Source organism: Triticum dicoccoides, chromosome 4B (assembly GCF_002162155.2).
Source record: "Triticum dicoccoides isolate Atlit2015 ecotype Zavitan chromosome 4B, WEW_v2.0, whole genome shotgun sequence".
NCBI classification, from domain to species: domain Eukaryota; kingdom Viridiplantae; phylum Streptophyta; class Magnoliopsida; order Poales; family Poaceae; genus Triticum; species Triticum dicoccoides.
This window is the reverse complement of record NC_041387.1, coordinates 493,760,425-493,777,108: the sequence shown is the minus strand read 5'-3', so window position 1 is coordinate 493,777,108 and position 16,684 is coordinate 493,760,425. Positions and strand designations below refer to the sequence as shown.

General features: G+C 47.4%; 1 pseudogene; it reads left to right on the top strand.

The window, feature by feature from the left end:
* The first annotated feature begins 2,657 nt into the window (after positions 1-2,657).
* On the top strand, positions 2,658-3,236 carry LOC119292758 (annotated as a pseudogene).
* The last annotated feature ends 13,448 nt before the right edge of the window (positions 3,237-16,684 follow it).

The window sequence follows — 16,684 nt, the reverse complement described above, 5'->3', positions numbered from 1 at the left end:
CTAATCTCAAAATACGCCAACTCAACATGTACCTTCGGAGACACCTGTAGTACTCCTTTATAATCACCCAGTTACGTTGTGACGTTTGGTAGTACCCAAAGTGTTCCTCCGGTAAACGGGAGTTGCATAATTCTCATAGTTATAGGAACATGTATAAGTCATGAAGAAAGCAATAGCAATATACTAAACGATCAAGTGCTAGGCTAGCGGAATGGGTCAAGTCAATCACATCATTCTCCTAATGATGTGATCCCGTTAATCAAATGACAACTCATGTCTATGGCTAGGAAACTTAACCATCTTTGATTCAACGAGCTAGTCAAGTAGAGGCATACTAGTGACACTATGTTTGTCTATGTATTCACACATGTATTATGTTTCCGGTTAATACAATTCTAGCATGAATAATAAACATTTATCATGATATAAGGAAATAAATAATAACTTTATTATTGCCTCTAGGGCATATTTCCTTCAGTCACCTGCCGCAGTGACGTCATCCACGTGGTGGGCACGCAACCACGTGACCTGCGCCACGCGGGCCCTTCGAGTGGGAGGGCGCCTCGCGAGGATAATGGCCGCAGATGGTGGTGGTCCTTAGTGAAGTCCTCCGTCAAGAGGGTCTTCGTGAGGCGAGCTCCTCGCGAGGCATCTTGCCCCGCGGCGCCCACTGCTGAGCCGTTTCTTGAGTTGGGCCAGGGGTTGCTTCCTGGGTCGTAGGCAGATGGCCCGTGGTACCCTGGTTCCCACTGAACCGACAATAGGGGAGAGCAACACTGCCTTCTTGCAGCGGCATGCGAGGGAGATTTTATTGCGGGGTAGACGGTTGCCATCTCCGGTGAGGTGTGGTGTGAGGTTGGGAGTGGGAGGAGGTGGAAGATGGAGATTGGCGCACACCGCGTGAATGGATAAGAATGAGAAAAATGAGGACGGTGGGTGGGAGGACACGCGTGCATGCTATGCGGTGCGTCCAATCTTGCTTGGTCACACGGCGCCCATGGCGACTGGTGCGAGATTAGAACGGTCGGCCGTTCCAAAATGTTTCCCTTCTAACAAACGGCAAGTCTTAACTCTATATATTCCATTCTACTACCTACCATATATTGTATGTGTCAAGCGTTAAAATAAAATAACTTCAGCTGCCAGTTTTCAATAGATCAAAATTGAACGGCAAGGATGATACATTATTAAAACTTTCCTTTTTTTACTTTTGGGGTTTTAATGGCCCTATAATGCATTTCCTTGCTTGTACAAGTGTAAATCTATATTAGCTAGCCCGGTACAATCGTTCATGGCAACTTGCCCTTTGTATGAAGGTTAGACACTTTGCTTACAACCAGGAGCCCATGATTACGTTATATATACAGAGAACTATTGAACTATTTCCATCATCTCCATTAACACGCCAACATTCTCAAACATTCTCAAACATGAGAATGGTTTTCGCAGCTTCCATCGTGTACGTTTTCCTCGTATTCCACGTCGTTCTCTTAGCTACCACGGCGGTCGCCACAACCACCACGCCCTTCCCAACGTCTGGCGTCACCAACGCCACGTCGGTGGCCAACAGCAACACCGCAAACGGCGTCGAGTCCCGTGCAGCGACGGCGGCGCTCAACAGCTCGGATCAGTACTCGAATCAGTACATCTGCTACCTCTGCCGCCAGCGTAACACCCTGATGATCAAGTGGTGTCCCCTCTACAAGGACGACTGCCACCTCGCATGCCTGTCCTCCACGTCCCCTACCCGCCACCCCCAGCTGTACCCCTCCGCCGACGGCGAAGGTAGGAAGAGCACGCTGGGAACCGGCCCTGGCGGCTCGGACCCTGACGACTGCTACGTCATGAAGCTGTATCCGGATGGCAGGTGGGTCATAACCGTGGCGGTCAGCTGCAAGGCGGTCGCGGGCTGCTACCTTGTGTGCAGCAATGGAGACGCGCCGCTTGGGAGCAGAGCCGACGACACCACCCCGGCCGTGGCCAGGGGGCCGCCACTGCCCCGCGCCTCCGAATTCCAGCGGTGCGGTGATCAGCTCCCGGCGGCAGGCAACCGCGTCTAGCCACGGCCATATGATTAATTCGGTTTCGATGGTTTCTATCGGCTTAAGCGAGATTTAAACCTTCCAGTTTCTCACGGGACAGACAAGAAGAATTCTTCCATCCCAATCTTAGTTAATCATGAGTCCGTGGTTTGTTTTCGATCGCCTCTCCTCGTTTCGTGGCAGAAAGCAACTCGGCGATTTGTTTTTCCGATATGGCTGTAGCACACACTGTTTAAGTCCAACAGCATCTATTGCCTTCTGAGCTAAGGTGACCATGCATGAAATCGGGCCGGTTTACTGCTTGGAATTTTCTCACGAGTCTCCTGGTCGATCGATTCAGATCCACTTGTTGTATTCCAGCCAATTTCGCCAAGCTGTAACCCGAACACCATTTTCGCGAGATGACAGTACTTATCCAAAAATGCTTTTAATCATCTGCTGTCTCTTACCGCGAGAAGCACATGCAGCCAAATTCTTGGGCTGCTGCACACTTTTTCTCTCTTTTTCTTCTTTCCCGTAGCCGTATATACACACACCAAAGCGCCGGCTCGATCACATCACTCCCAACAGCTGCAGCAACGCACGCACCATCTCTCGCTATCGGTCTTGCACGCGATGCCTCTCTCGGCCGCATCCATCCTCCGCGCCTCCTCCCTCGCCCTCCTGCTGCTCGCGGCCACGGCCACGGGCGGCGATGGCAGCACGACGAGCGACTCGTCTGTGGCGCAGTCCATCGACGACACGGAGATGTACCTCTGCTACCTCTGCACCGGGCGCAACCCGATGCTCATCAGGTACTGCCCCATCTAATGGGACTGGTGCCACCTCGTGTGCTACGACCCCGACGTCGCCGCCGGGCCCGCTGCGTCCCTGCGGCCGGTGGCAGCGGCAGCCACGGCCCCGCGCGAGACGCACGCCCAGCTGGGGTGCTACGTCATGAAGCTCTACCGGAACGGCACCTACGTCATCGTCAGCCGCCACGACTGCTCCAAAATGGCCAGTTGCCGCCTCTCCTGCGGCGGCGGCGACGTCGTAGTCGCCGACGGGAAAGCCTTGGGCGCGGCGCCGCTGCCGGTTACAGCGTCGGCGCCCCAGGGAATGCAGCTGCCGCCGTCGTCGCGCGTCGCCGAGTTCCAGCGGTGCGGCGATCAGGCAATGGGCCTGCCTCTGAGCGCCGTCCCCGGCCGCGTCTAGCAGCTAGCGGCGCCGGTCGACTTAGGGAGGATGCGCGCGTGTCGGCGTGCAAATATGCGTGCGCCCTTGCAAGCCAAATGTTGACAGGATATCAGCGATCGGTTGTGTATAGAGTTGTTAAAATAAAAAATAAATGAAGGGCCCCTATCGTTTGAAAAAAGGTTTGCGTCGATTTGTGCAAGCCGTTGGATCAGAAAGGAACGGCCGGATGTATTTCTTCCTTGAACTGTTTTCTTCTTCCCTCGACGAACAACACAATTTCTTCTAACACCGTCTTGTCCCCGCCTCCGGCGAGCCTCCTATCCTCGCCTCCAGCGAGGTCACATCTGAACCAAAACGATACGGCCGCCACTCGCACATGTCAAAACCTCCGACTCGCCTTTGTTGGCAACACCCCTCCTCGTCACCGGTCCCGGCTCAGTCCTTGCTTGGCCTTGCACTACTGGAATTTTTCAATTAGGCACTCAGCAAAGCATTTGTCGAGTCCCACACTCGGTGAACACGACTCGGCTGGCCGGCTGTTGGCAAAACTGACTTTGTCGAGTTCTTTTTCACTGGCACTCGACAAGCATATACTATTTTTTGCCAAGTACCGTGTATAGGGAACTCGACAAAAAAATAGTGCAAACAGAACGGCGCATTAATGGTAATGCCACATGGCAACACGTCTTTGTCGAGTTCTTTTTTGAACGCACTCGGCAATGCAACAACAAACGAGGGTGTGGCACATGGTGCAACCTTTGTCGATTTCTTCCCAGGCGAAACTCGACAATACCTCGACGGACGAAGGAGTGCCACATAGCATAACCTTTGTCGAGTGTTGCTTGTATGTTGCTCAGCAAACGCTTACTCCAGGAGTCATCAGCAACTGCCATGTGGCAGTCTTTATCGAGTTTCTATCTCCGCTAGCGTCGAGAGGTCTAACCCAGAGTATCTATGTTTGCTGACAACGCCGTGATCGTTCTGAAGCCCGAAGTGGAAGACCTCGCTACTTGCGCAGCTCTGTTGTGTCTTTTTGGTGAAGCATCGGGGCTCAGGGTCAATCTAAACAAGAGCGCATCCTTACCAATCCGGTGCAGTACGGAAATTATGGAGCGGGTGGTTCAAATCCTTGGATGCCCCTAGGGCACATATCCTTGCAAATACTTGGGGCTCCCGCTCACCTTGCGGAAGCACACAGTCGCGCAGCTTATGGGAATGGTGGATCAGCTTGCACTGTGCCTCCCTCGGTGGATGGCCGCAAACATGTCGAAGAGTGGAAGAATGACTCTTGTTCAATCCGTACTCTGCGCAATCCCTATCCATGTGAAGATGGCATTAGACATCCCACAGAAGGTTATCAAGGCCATGAACAAAAACTGCAGAGGGTTCTTGTGTTGTGCCAAAGAGCAGGCGTCGAGTGGTCAGTGCAGAGTGGCGTCGGAGACCGTGTGCTCGCCAAGGTGGGCGGGTGGACTTGGCATCCCTAACCTCAAGTGGCTTAATATTGCCATGCAAGCAAGAAGGCCCTGGCTGAAACGAGTGGATCCATCGAGACCGCGGGCGGAGTTTGATATTACGGTTCCTAAAAGGTCAATGCAAATCTTCCAGGCTGCCACCCACGCAACATTGGGGAATGGAGAAAGGACGTTGTTCTAGGAGGATAGATGGGTGGATAGCTATAGAGTGGAGGAGTTGGCACCAACAATCTATGGCACGGTGCGGGCGAGGATATGATGCACCCGCAAGTTAGCCAAGGATTGATGAACGGGGCCTGGGCATTGGACATAGGCCCGGAGGTTACGAGCCAGATGCTCCAGGAGTACCTGCGATTGTGGGAGCGAATGGTGCTGCTCCAATTGCACCAAGACACGGCCGACTCAGTCCGGTGGGCTTGGGAGCCAAGCGGGACCTTCTACACGCGATCGGCATACCAAACAAAATTCTGGGCAAAGGAAGTAGTTCCAACGGCGCAGTTCACGTGGAAGTCCAAAGCTCCTTTGAGATGTCGATTCTTTACTTGGCTCGCACTTCGGAATAGATGTTGGACCTCAGATAGGCTGGCGAGCCGAGGATTAGACCATCAGGATGCATGCCCTTTCTGTGACCAGGTGGAAGAAAGTATCAATCACATAATGCTACATTGTGCCTTCGGGAGAGAAGTGTGGTTGCGTGTCTGCACAGGTTGGGGCAAGCCAGAATGGGCTCCGACACCAACATCGCTACTAAGAGAGTGGTGCAGGACCACCGCAGAATGTTCCTCGGGGGAAAAGGATGCACGGGCACTATTCATACATGTAATGTGGGAGCTATGGAAGCATCGGAACAGCATTGTGTTTGAGGGCGATGTTCCGTCAAGCGCGTATGTAATTCAAAAGTATCGGTAGAGTGTAGGGCGTGGAAGGTGGCGGGCTTACTTAAAGCAGACGTGGACCGGTTCCTAGCGGCCATGGAGGTGGGTAATGCGGCGAGTAGTTAGCGTGCGAGTAGCTGGGTGGAGTTGGGGTTATGTAACTTTTGTAACGCCAACGTGGAGGGGCTTCTTTCCCCCATCCTCCTCTTTAATATAAAGTACACACACTCATGTGTATTCGAGAAAAAAATCGAGTTTCTATCTAATGGAACTCAACAAATTTTTCCAGCAGTTAGCATATGTCAAGTGGCATCCTTTGCCGAGTGTCGCTCTGGAGGAACTCAAAAAATCTTGCCAAGAGTTACCAGCTGGGCCAAATTCATTGTTTTGACCCTTATGTAAAAGTTTAACACGATTTGACCCTACTTGTAAAAAAAATTGGATCTGATCCTTTTCCTACCGCCATGGTCAACGGTGGTAGGCTCCTGGTCAATGTGAAGATGCGGCAACCCGAACGCTATAAATAAAGCGCGTTGCTCTATTGAAATGAAGGAACTGGGTGGCTGAGTGGCTAGCAGAAGTAAGGCATTAGCAGTCGGGAAATACACTTGTGTTCCTGGGTGTATACGTACCCTATGTGGGGATTCATTTTAATTTTTTTATAAAAAGTCAAAATAGTTAAGAACTTTTTTGACAAAAAACTTGACTAACTTTTGCACTAGTGTATAAATTTTTGCGAAAAAAAATGACTTCACAGCAAAAAGACAAATTTTATTTGCTATTATAGGTCACTATTCACATTATTTTAGCCCAAATTTTGTCTTTTTTGAAAAGAAGTCAAAGAGAGATTTTCTTTTTGTGAATTTTTTCTCACGAGTACAATTAAAGGTCAAGTTTATTTCAAAAATATTTTCAGGAATTTTTTATTTTTTGTTGAATTACTAAAAAATCCATATAGGGTGCATATGTCCCCATAGACCGCAAATCCTCTCCCATTAGCAGTCAGCCTTGGTTCGAATCCTACTAGAAGCAACTTTTTTGGTGTTTTTTTTTTCAATAACAATTGAAAGTGCATTATCTCGACTAGAGGGGTGAATAGGCAATTTTTACAAATTCGTCACTAAGGAATTTCTAAGTGAAGAAATTCCTGAGTAACGATACACTAGCAGCGGAATAAGTACTCAGGTATAAGCATAACAGAGCAGTAGCATAGTCATCATGATGAACTGAAAACAAACACAGAGTACGGAAAGCGTGATAACAGGATAAGTAGGCTCAAGATTATGTGACTGAAGAGATAGGATTGAGGAAATAGAGAAAGTCTTCAGTCAAAGTCTTCAAACAGTAATGATCAGGTTCATCAACACATGAATGAGGAAATTAAAGGGTTAAGGAAATAGAACCAGTTGACTTGGTGAAGACAATGATTTGGTAGACTAGTTCCAACTGTTGTGACAGTTGTACGTCTGGTTGGAGCGGCTGAGTATTTAAACTCGAGGACACGCAGTTCTGGACACACAGTCCTCACCGTATTCTCCTTGAGCTAAAGTCACACAGACCTCGCCCAACACTCGTGGTAAGTCTTCACACGCGACTTCCAAACCTTCACAAACTTGGTCACTCGGCGATCCACAATTCCTCTTGGATTCTCAGACCATGACGCCTAACCATCTGGAGGATACACAGTCCTCAAAGGTAACAAGTGTCGGTTCCACACAGGAACAATCTCTTCAGTGATGCTCAATCACTTTGGGTTTGTGGGTGTTTGGATTTGGGTTTGGGTTTTGGGTTTTCCTCACTTGATGATTTTCGCTCAAAGTCCTCGGAGGATGGGATGCTCTCAATGACAAGTGTCAGTTTCTAGCAGCCAACTAGCTAGTGGTTGTAGGGGGCGGCTATTTATAGCCTAGGGAGCAGGCCGACATGATAAGACATAAACGCCCTTTAATGATATGACCATTAGGTGGTAGGATATTTTGGACAGTTGGCGCGCAGCACAACTATGGTCAGATATGTGAGGTTCGAATTCCTGGGGGCTATCATGTTCCTCACTGTGTAGGCAATCCGCATTGGCAAATTCCTAACTCCTCAGTCAGAACAAATTCCTCAGAGACCAGAAGATATTCGTCTCTGTCACTGAAGAAATTGACTGAGCTGATATGAGATTTCCAATGGCTTCACTCGAAAGGATTGGTTAGGTGTAGGATTTTGAGATGAGCATCACTTGGAAATCAGTTTCCTTAGTATTACCTCGACCCCCTTTAACAGTACGGTGTTTCCTATGACTCAAGAAAGAGAAAATGAAAGTACGAAAACAAAAGTCTTCACGCTTCATAATCCTCGCATGAATATCCAAGTCTTCAAGGTCACACCAATTTCTTCACTTTCAAAATCTTCAGGAGAACCAAAGTCTTCAGTTGAAGACATACATTTTTAGGGGTCGACTTTCACAGTAAATATCAAACTCCTGATTAACTTATAGAGCATGTGTACACTCACAAACATATTAGTCCCTTAACCTATAAGTCGTGAATACACCAAAATCACTAAGGGACACTAGATGCACTTACAATCTCCCCCTTTTTGGTGATTGATGACAAATAGGTTAAGTTTTCAATGGGGATAAACATATTAATTGAAAGTGCTCAATATTGAGGAATTTGATTGCAAGATATAGAAGAACTCCCCCTGAAGATGTGCATACTTGAGGAATTTGCTTTTGATAGCAGATGCACATTGTAGAGTAATATCATGGAGATCTCCCCTATATCTTGTAATTCATACATGCATTTAACATGTCGAATGAAGAATTTGAAATGCATGATGAAATATGGTGACTGATGTAATTCAGCATGCGTGCATAACATATATGAGGAAATAGCATGCAGAAAAATAGAGAAAAAGTATCAGGTCACCATCGGACTTAAGTTTACAACTCGATCCAACAAATACTTCAGAAGAGCGAGAGTTGCAACTTAACAAAAAACGCCCATATAAATAGACCCGCTTGAAGACTAACTCAAATTTCTCCCCCTTTGTCATCAAATGACCAAAAGGGACGAAAAGTGAGGACTAACACCCCTGAAGAATATCATCACGAAGTCGATGGAGGAGCGCCAGCGTTATTGGGTTCTGTTGTTGAAGTAGGGCCTGCCGCAGTGTCGTCCAAATCTTCATAGTCTCGCACGATGAAGAAAACGAGCTGGCCACCAAAGAAGGAACTTCGACTTTCTTGAATTTCTTCGACAGTCGCTTAGACTAGTCAAAGTCTTGCTTGAAGTCCATCTGCTTAAGATCTTCTTCACCGTAGAGATGAGACAGAACAACCCAGGTGTCGTGGAATTATCACGTCAGATGTCCTGTTGAAAGGACTTAGTCGTGGAGCCCTCGCGATTGGGTTAGCTTAGAGGGGTTAAACCGGACAAAGGACATAGGGAGTTTATACTGGTTCGGCCCCTTGCGGTGAAGGTAAAAGCCTACGATCCAGTTGTGGTGTTCTTGATGTGGTCTCGATTACCAGAGAGCAAATATGCTTGGCCTAGTTCTCGAGTTGACGTTTCTTGTCCCTGAACCGCCGCCGGGTCGTCCCTTTATATACATAGGTTGACGCCCGGCCGGTCTACAGAATCCCGAGGCCGGCTCATACAAGTGTCCGGCTCGGTTTCTCCTTTCCCTGACTTACAGTACAAGTTATACATCTATGGCATTTTACTACTTTGGGCCCTAATCCGCCATTGGGCTCTGGGCCTCTAAGTCTTCATAGTTGAAACGCCATAGCCTTAGCCTTCATCGTCATGGGCTTTTGTACAGGATTCCTTGTGAGTTAACCCGGCCCCTTCTGGGCAGTTTAACTTAGTATCCATATCCCCAACATTAGGCCCAAGATTGATTTGAACTTGTTCATGTCAGTCTTCCTCTTCTGATTTTAACGTCTTTGCGTTGTCCTGGTAAACCGCCGTGACGTCATCTTCTGGAGTCGCCTTAAACCACCATCACGTCATCTGCATAAAAAACTCGTAAAGATTCCTTTTTATTAATTGACCTCCGAAGATCGAGGCGACAGCTATATCAGATATCCAATTTTTGACTCCTCGATTTTCGCGCATGTCGCTTATCCTTTTGCCTTTATAAATAAGACCGGGGGTCCTTCCAATTTTCCCCCTTGCCTCTTCGCATCTTCTTCCTCCTCGCGACTCCGAAGAGCTCGAGCTCCGCCCCCTCCCGCGACCTTCAAGCTTCTGCACCATCTTGGGCCGCTGCATCGACCTGAACGTGCCAGAGATCCATGGTGCTTCTCTGCCCCTCCTGTGAATCTTGTAAGTCTCATTCCTTCAACCCTAGATCTCCATTAGGGATTCAGTGTTCATCTGTGTTCATCACCGTTCATCTGTGTTTGTTGCTACAATCTCATAAAATCTAGATAAGCTTGACATTTTTCCCTTGCGGCTGGTGCTATAGTTTATCTTGCCTTGTCATAATACCCTTTCGGCTACGAGTAGATCCCATCTGAACCTTTGCCGTTCTGCTGTCGCCATTTTAGGGCTGAGAAAAATTTCTATACTGAACTTCCGTAGATCCAAAATTACAATACCATTTTGTGAAACATGTTTGTGCAGCACTTAGCAAATTTCAGATCTGTTTTTTCCACTGTAGGCGGTTTAACCTTTAGATAACGATAACCCGCCAGGTACCATTAGCCCTCACTTAAACCGCCAACCTTACCTGAGCATAGAATCCGGTTTAATATGAACATATGCTTTGATTAAATCCCCCGGTTTGACACCGATTTATGCATATCAATCTTGAACTGTGAACCGTCATTTGAACTTCCTTTATAGTTTGTCAGGAAAAAATGGACAGGCAATTCTCCTCTTGCAATTGGGTTCCTTCCCGGATCAAAGAAGAGCAACTCACTGGATATGTTCTGACTGATGCTTTAGCCAAGAAGGAGGTCATTCATTGGCGAGTCCCTGGTAGTGATAATCCTCCTGAACCTCAAGATGGAGAAGTGGTAGTATTTATGCAGCATCTGGACCGAGGATTTAGTCCTCCTGGATCAAAGTTTTTCCTGGATGTACTTGCTAGTTTCCAGCTCCACACTCAAGATATTGGGCCAAACTCTGTGTCCAATATTTGCAACTTCCAAGTGTTCTGTGAAGTTTATCTGCAAGAGGAACCGTCTGTTGAACTTTTCAGAGACTTCTTCCATTTGAACCACCATACAGAATTTTGTGATGGCCCCAATACTGAACTTGGCAGAGTGTCGATTCAAAAGAGGAAAGAAGTAGATTTTCCTCATGGCAAACATCACGGCCACCCCAAAGATTGGAATCAAACATGGTTCTATTGCCTGAACACCGCTCCTGCCGACGAAAATCCGCTGCCGGGTTACCGTCCTTATCGACTCAGCAATGGACATCCACTGCCTCAGCGGCTTACTGCCAAAGAACGACAAACTTATGCGCCACAGCTTGCTAAGCTCCGGGCTCTTCTAGCAAATGGTTTAACCGGTATTGATCTCGTCCGTTGCCGGGTTTCATGGGGTATCCTGCCCTTAAGCCGCCGCACCGGATTGATGTATGAATATACCGGCAATGTCAATGATCCTCAACGGCATACTGACATACCTGTGACTGACGAAGAGGTCACCGAGTCTGTCAAAAAGATGCTAGATGAACTGATACATGAGTGCAGCAAGACTGGGTTGCGCCCCTTTTATGCCTCCAACAAACCGCTGGCTGTAAGAATTTATCTTTCTGCTTGTTAATCTGTCTCCCCTTTAACATCTTTCTGATAACCTTTTGTTTATTCCTTACAGGCCAAAGACCCATTCTGGAAAAGGAAGCCTCAAGACAAACCGGCAAAACCACAAGACAAACCGGTGAGAGCTCCTCGTGCCAAGAGCAAAGTCACAAAGAGATCGGCAAAGAAGAAAACCGCTGAGTCCTCTGATCCGCCCGAAGATGCTGAAGATTCGAACCCAGAGGTAGAACTTGATTCCCTTGGTTCATTTTTTATACATCTTATTGACAATGATCATTATCAGGATGATGCGGAAGCCAGACGTGCGGACCATGTAGAGGTAATTTCCCTTTCCTATGATTCAGATCATGTGCCGGTTCAAAAACTTCGTCGCGCAATTCGGAGAGTAAAACTTTCACATCCTCACGCTCATTTGGATCCACACTTTTCTTTGAAGACACAACAGCATGAAAGTCGTCGCACAACCTGGCATAGTGGCCAACAGGTCACTTCCTCCAGTTTACCAGACACCCCAACCCGGAAGCGTCGTCTAGAGGTCTCTTGTTCTTCTAATAAATCTTATCCTTTGGCGGGTTGCTTCCGATACCAACTTAATCCGTCTGATTCAAATTATCAGGTAACTTCCAACTCATCTTATGGCGACTCATCAACCACACAAGTGCCTCCTCTCAAGACCGTCCCTGGGTGAGTGATATTTTTAGCTTAGCCTTCTTGCGCCGGTGTATCATACTAACCTCTATTTGCTATTTTGCAGCGCCAAAGGCCGACTCGGCAAGAAGACAAAAACGAATGCCCCTACTGAGGAATTTGAACCGAAGAAGACCCTAGAAGGTACTGGTGGAGATGCTGACATTGCTGTGGATGATCCTGTACCACAAGGTCGGGACACTTATGTTGATCCGCCGGAAGTTAACCCGGCCAGTCCTCATGCTGATCCGCCCAGCCCAATTGCTAATCCTCCAAGTCCTGCCGCTGATCCGCCAAGCCCAACCAAAGCCTCAGATAAACCGGCTAGCCCAAGTAAAGCAACTGACGATGTTGTGATCACCAGATTTGGCCATACTTTGCCTGGCACCCTGTCGCTTTGTCAAAGCACAGTGCCAAAGAGGAATTTGCTGCTGTGGAGAAAGGCAAATGGAAGACTGATCTGTCAAGCTATGCTCATCTCAACGCTCAAGATCTTCACTCTGGATACCTAAACCGCCTATATACAAGCAGTGACTGTGAGGTCGGTTTAGTCAACTTGATGAAGGAGCGATATGAGGTAACTTCTGTAAATCTTGCTTTGTACTTTTGTCAATCCCATTGTAGCCCCCAAGGGCCGGTTTATCTCTTGAAGATGGACCGGAACTTTGGATAAAAAAGACTTCAACTGCGTAGCCCCCAAGGGCCGGTTTACCTCTTTAAGATGAACCGGGACTTTCTGTTAAACATTTGCCCTTGTTGACTTCCTTCACCATTGATTTAGCTGATCAATTAGGCATTAGCCCCCAAATGCCAATCTTAATACTTGTATTCAGCCTTGGGACTTTAAAATATCAGTTTAAGAAGCAATCCATATTAGCCCCCAAGTGCCAAGTGTATAACTTGTCATGTGCTTGGGACTTTGAAGAAGATATGAACAACTTATCATTTGTCTGTTGCAGGCTGACTTGAGCAATAAAGATTCCCAAATTGCTGATCTTCAAGAAAATATTAAGTCCCAGCAAGCAGAAACCTCCAAGGCCAAGGAGGAACTGAAAAGCGCTTTGACAGCCATGGAGGAATTGAAAGATGGCTTCAAGAATGAACGAACGAGCTGGGACACCGAGAAGGATGCTCTATTAAAGCGGGCTAAAGATGCCAAAGCAGCTCTTAAACCGGTCGCGGAAGAGCTAACTGGGCTGAAGCATCAAGTGAATGCTATGACTTCTGCAATATTTGGTAAGTACTTTGTAAGAACCGCTGTCAAACATCTTTGAAATTGCCGGTTTAACCTCAAATTCTTAAACCATTGCAGGCAGTCGTGTTGCTCATCTGGGCTCGGATATGGGGATGAAGTTGAAGGCAGCATATACGTTGATAGAGCAACTGTATACTAGTGCGCAACGAGTCATCTGTGCGGCCTCGTACAAAAAACCGGCACCAACTTTGATCAAGGATACATTGGCCAAGTTATCGATGACACCTACCTAGATAGAGGAGGTAAAGCGATCTTCTTCCAGGGCTGGCACTTTATCAGCACTGACTCGTGCTAAAGCTTGGATAGCTGATCTTGATCCGGTAGATATCGCAAAGGGCTATCCTGGTGAACAAGAAGACGGGTGAGCATTTGATAATGAAGCCCTTAAAGCCCTAACAAAGGAGATGCGCCCGCTGGCAAGCCAATTGGCTAAAGAGGTTAATTTGTCTGTTCACCGGTCCTTCTATGATGCAAACAACAAACGAGTTGATGCCGCTGTTAAAGAAGTGCAGAATCTTATCCCGCCAATCCGTAAGCACACCTATGCCCCTGACGTTGAACCGTCCAATCTTATAAATGAAGAAGTTGTCTTCCAGGCATTAACCCGGATTGACTGGACCACCATTGACTTCCAGCCACTGGGTGGGGAGGAGGAGGTTAAACCTACGCCAGAAGATCCATCAACTTCACGTCAACCTGGTGACGAGTCTTAATCCGGCAATCGGCTTGATTTTCACAGACTGTGTTCTGTGCAAAAAAAACTATCATTATTTTGGGCATCAAAGCGCCTTGTAATAGGCTAGTTGAAATACTTTGATCTGCTGCCATGGTGCACTGCTACATGACGTTTGTTTGATCCGCCATGATTATTGTTGTGCTTGCTTATATATCTTGATAAGTTCATGCAATCCTTGTGTCTGCATAAAAAGAGTTGTCCTTGCAGTGTACCGCTGGACGGGTCATAATGCCCAATACAAAGCCTGGTTGATTTACCAAGGCTGAATTTTTTTGAAATATATCATACCTGTATTATTAAATCATATTGTTGGCTTACCAACTTGATTGTAGTAAGGGTGAGGACCCAACTATTGAGTATTGATAACTCCCACCATGCAGTGCTGGTGTATATAATAAGTCATACCGGGTTGTGATGAACACCGGATGATCATTCTGGCGACATGTAGTCAAAAGCCAGACCGGGTTATAAAACATCAGTTTAATAATGAGTATGGTCTGACAACTTGTAGCTGAAAGCCAAGCCGGGTTAACAAACACCGGGTTATTATGATGACTGATAGCCATGCCGGGTCAATAGACACCGGTTCAACATAAAATTTTATCAAAGGATAAAAACTTGACAAAGGCAAACAAAACCGTGTAGTCGAGGCTTTTCAAGGGCTGTCAGGCCCAAATTCGAGGATTTTCATGGGATGCTAGGCCGCTGAGTTAAACCATTTTGCAAAGCCTTTCAAGATGGGCCTCCAACTAACCAATCGTCATTTTAACTTTGACAAGTTCAGGGTCTGTATAAGATTGACTTGTCAAACATTCGGCGGGTCATGCCAAGATTACCTAGATAGGAGTGGCTTACTTGATAAAGGCAGGTTAACCCGGGGTTTTAGGTGAATACACCAGGCTTCCAAGCCGTGCTTGATAGCATATTACAAGGGTCCTTTCAAACTCTTTGTTGCATTGCATAAAGGGCCCCCAAGTAACTTTGTGAGTTGTGCTCAATGGGTGCCTATGTTTGAGTTGTGCATAGCATCCAAACTCTCTTTGGCCCCTTGGGTGTGAAGCTCCCAAGCTGTATTGTGGCGTGATAGCCGGTTTAACAGGTAGAACTCCGCTTTGTCAGCTGAAGCCCCCATGTAATCAAAAGATATTTGAAGAAAACAGCAGAGGCCCTGCTTATAGCATGGATGCCATTTTATATATTGATCATAATATATACATTGTCAAAATATGTACATAAGAGGAGCTATGTTCCATGGCCGACGGGTCTCCTCCTTAGATTTGCGTGAGTCTGCATGCTCTCGAACATCAATGAGGTAGTATGATCCGTTGTGCAGATTCTTGCTGACCACAAAGGGTCCTTCCCAAGGTGGGGATAACTTGTGCATATCGGTCTGATCCCGGATGAGCCGAAGCACCAAGTCGCCTTCTTGAAAGGTTCTTGTCTTGACTCGGCGGCTGTGATAACGCCGCAGGTCTTGCTGATAAACCGCCGAACGAGCCAAAGCCATGTCCCATTTTTCATCTAACAGGTCCAGCGCCTCCTGGCATGCTTGCTCGTTGTCCGCTTCAACATAATTGGCAACCCAGGGCGAGTCATGACGAATATCACTTGGGAGGACCGCCTCTGCCCCGTAAACCATGAAGAAAGGTGTGTAACCCATTGATCTATTGGGGGTGGTGTTGATGCTCCATAACACAGAAGGTAATTCTTCCACCCAACAACCCGGCGTCCTTTTCAAAGGAACCATAAGCCGGGGCTTAATGCCCTTTAAAATTTCCTGATTTGCTCTCTCAGCTTGTCCGTTGGACTGGGGGTGTGCCACTGATGACACATCAAGCCGGATATGCTCTCTTTGACAGAAGTCCTCCATCTTACCTTTAGAAAGGTTTGTGCCATTATCCGTGATGATATTGTGTGGAAAGCCAAAACGGAAGATCACCTTCTTGATAAATTGAACCGTCGTGGCTGCGTCACACTTGCTTACGGGCTCCGCTTCAACCCATTTAGTGAATTTGTCAACCGCCACCAACAGGTGGGTCTTCTTATCTTTGGACCGCTTAAAAGGTCCCACCATATCAAGCCCCCAAGTAGCAAACGGCCAAGTTATTGGAATCATCCGTAGCTCTTGAGCCGGAACATGAGCTCGGCGTGAAAACTTCTAACAAGCGTCACACCGCTTTACCATATCCTCAGCATCAGCATGAGCTGTCAACCAGTAGAAACCATGACGAAAAGCTTTAGCCACCAGGGACTTTGAACCGGCGTGGTGACCACAATCTCCTTCATGGATCTCACGCAGAATCTCTTGGCCCTCTTCAGGAGAAACACAACGCTGGAACACGCCTGAGATACTGCAGTGTTGTAACTCGCCATTGTGAATAACCATGGACTTTGATCGCCGGACTATCTGTCTGGCTAGAACTTCATCTTCTAGTAACTCGCTCAGGTTCATATATGCCAAATATGGAACCGTCCAATCCAGAATTACATGTAAAGCGGCTACTGTCGTGGTTCTAAGTCTGACAGTAGTGTAGGGGGTACTAAAGGAGAGGCAAGATCCTAGCTATGGAGTAGTTGTTCACGCAAGTGTTTTACGAGTTCAGGCCCTTCTCGGAGGAAGTAACAGCCCTACGTCTCGGTGCCCGGAGGCGGTCGACTGGATTATATGCATGAGA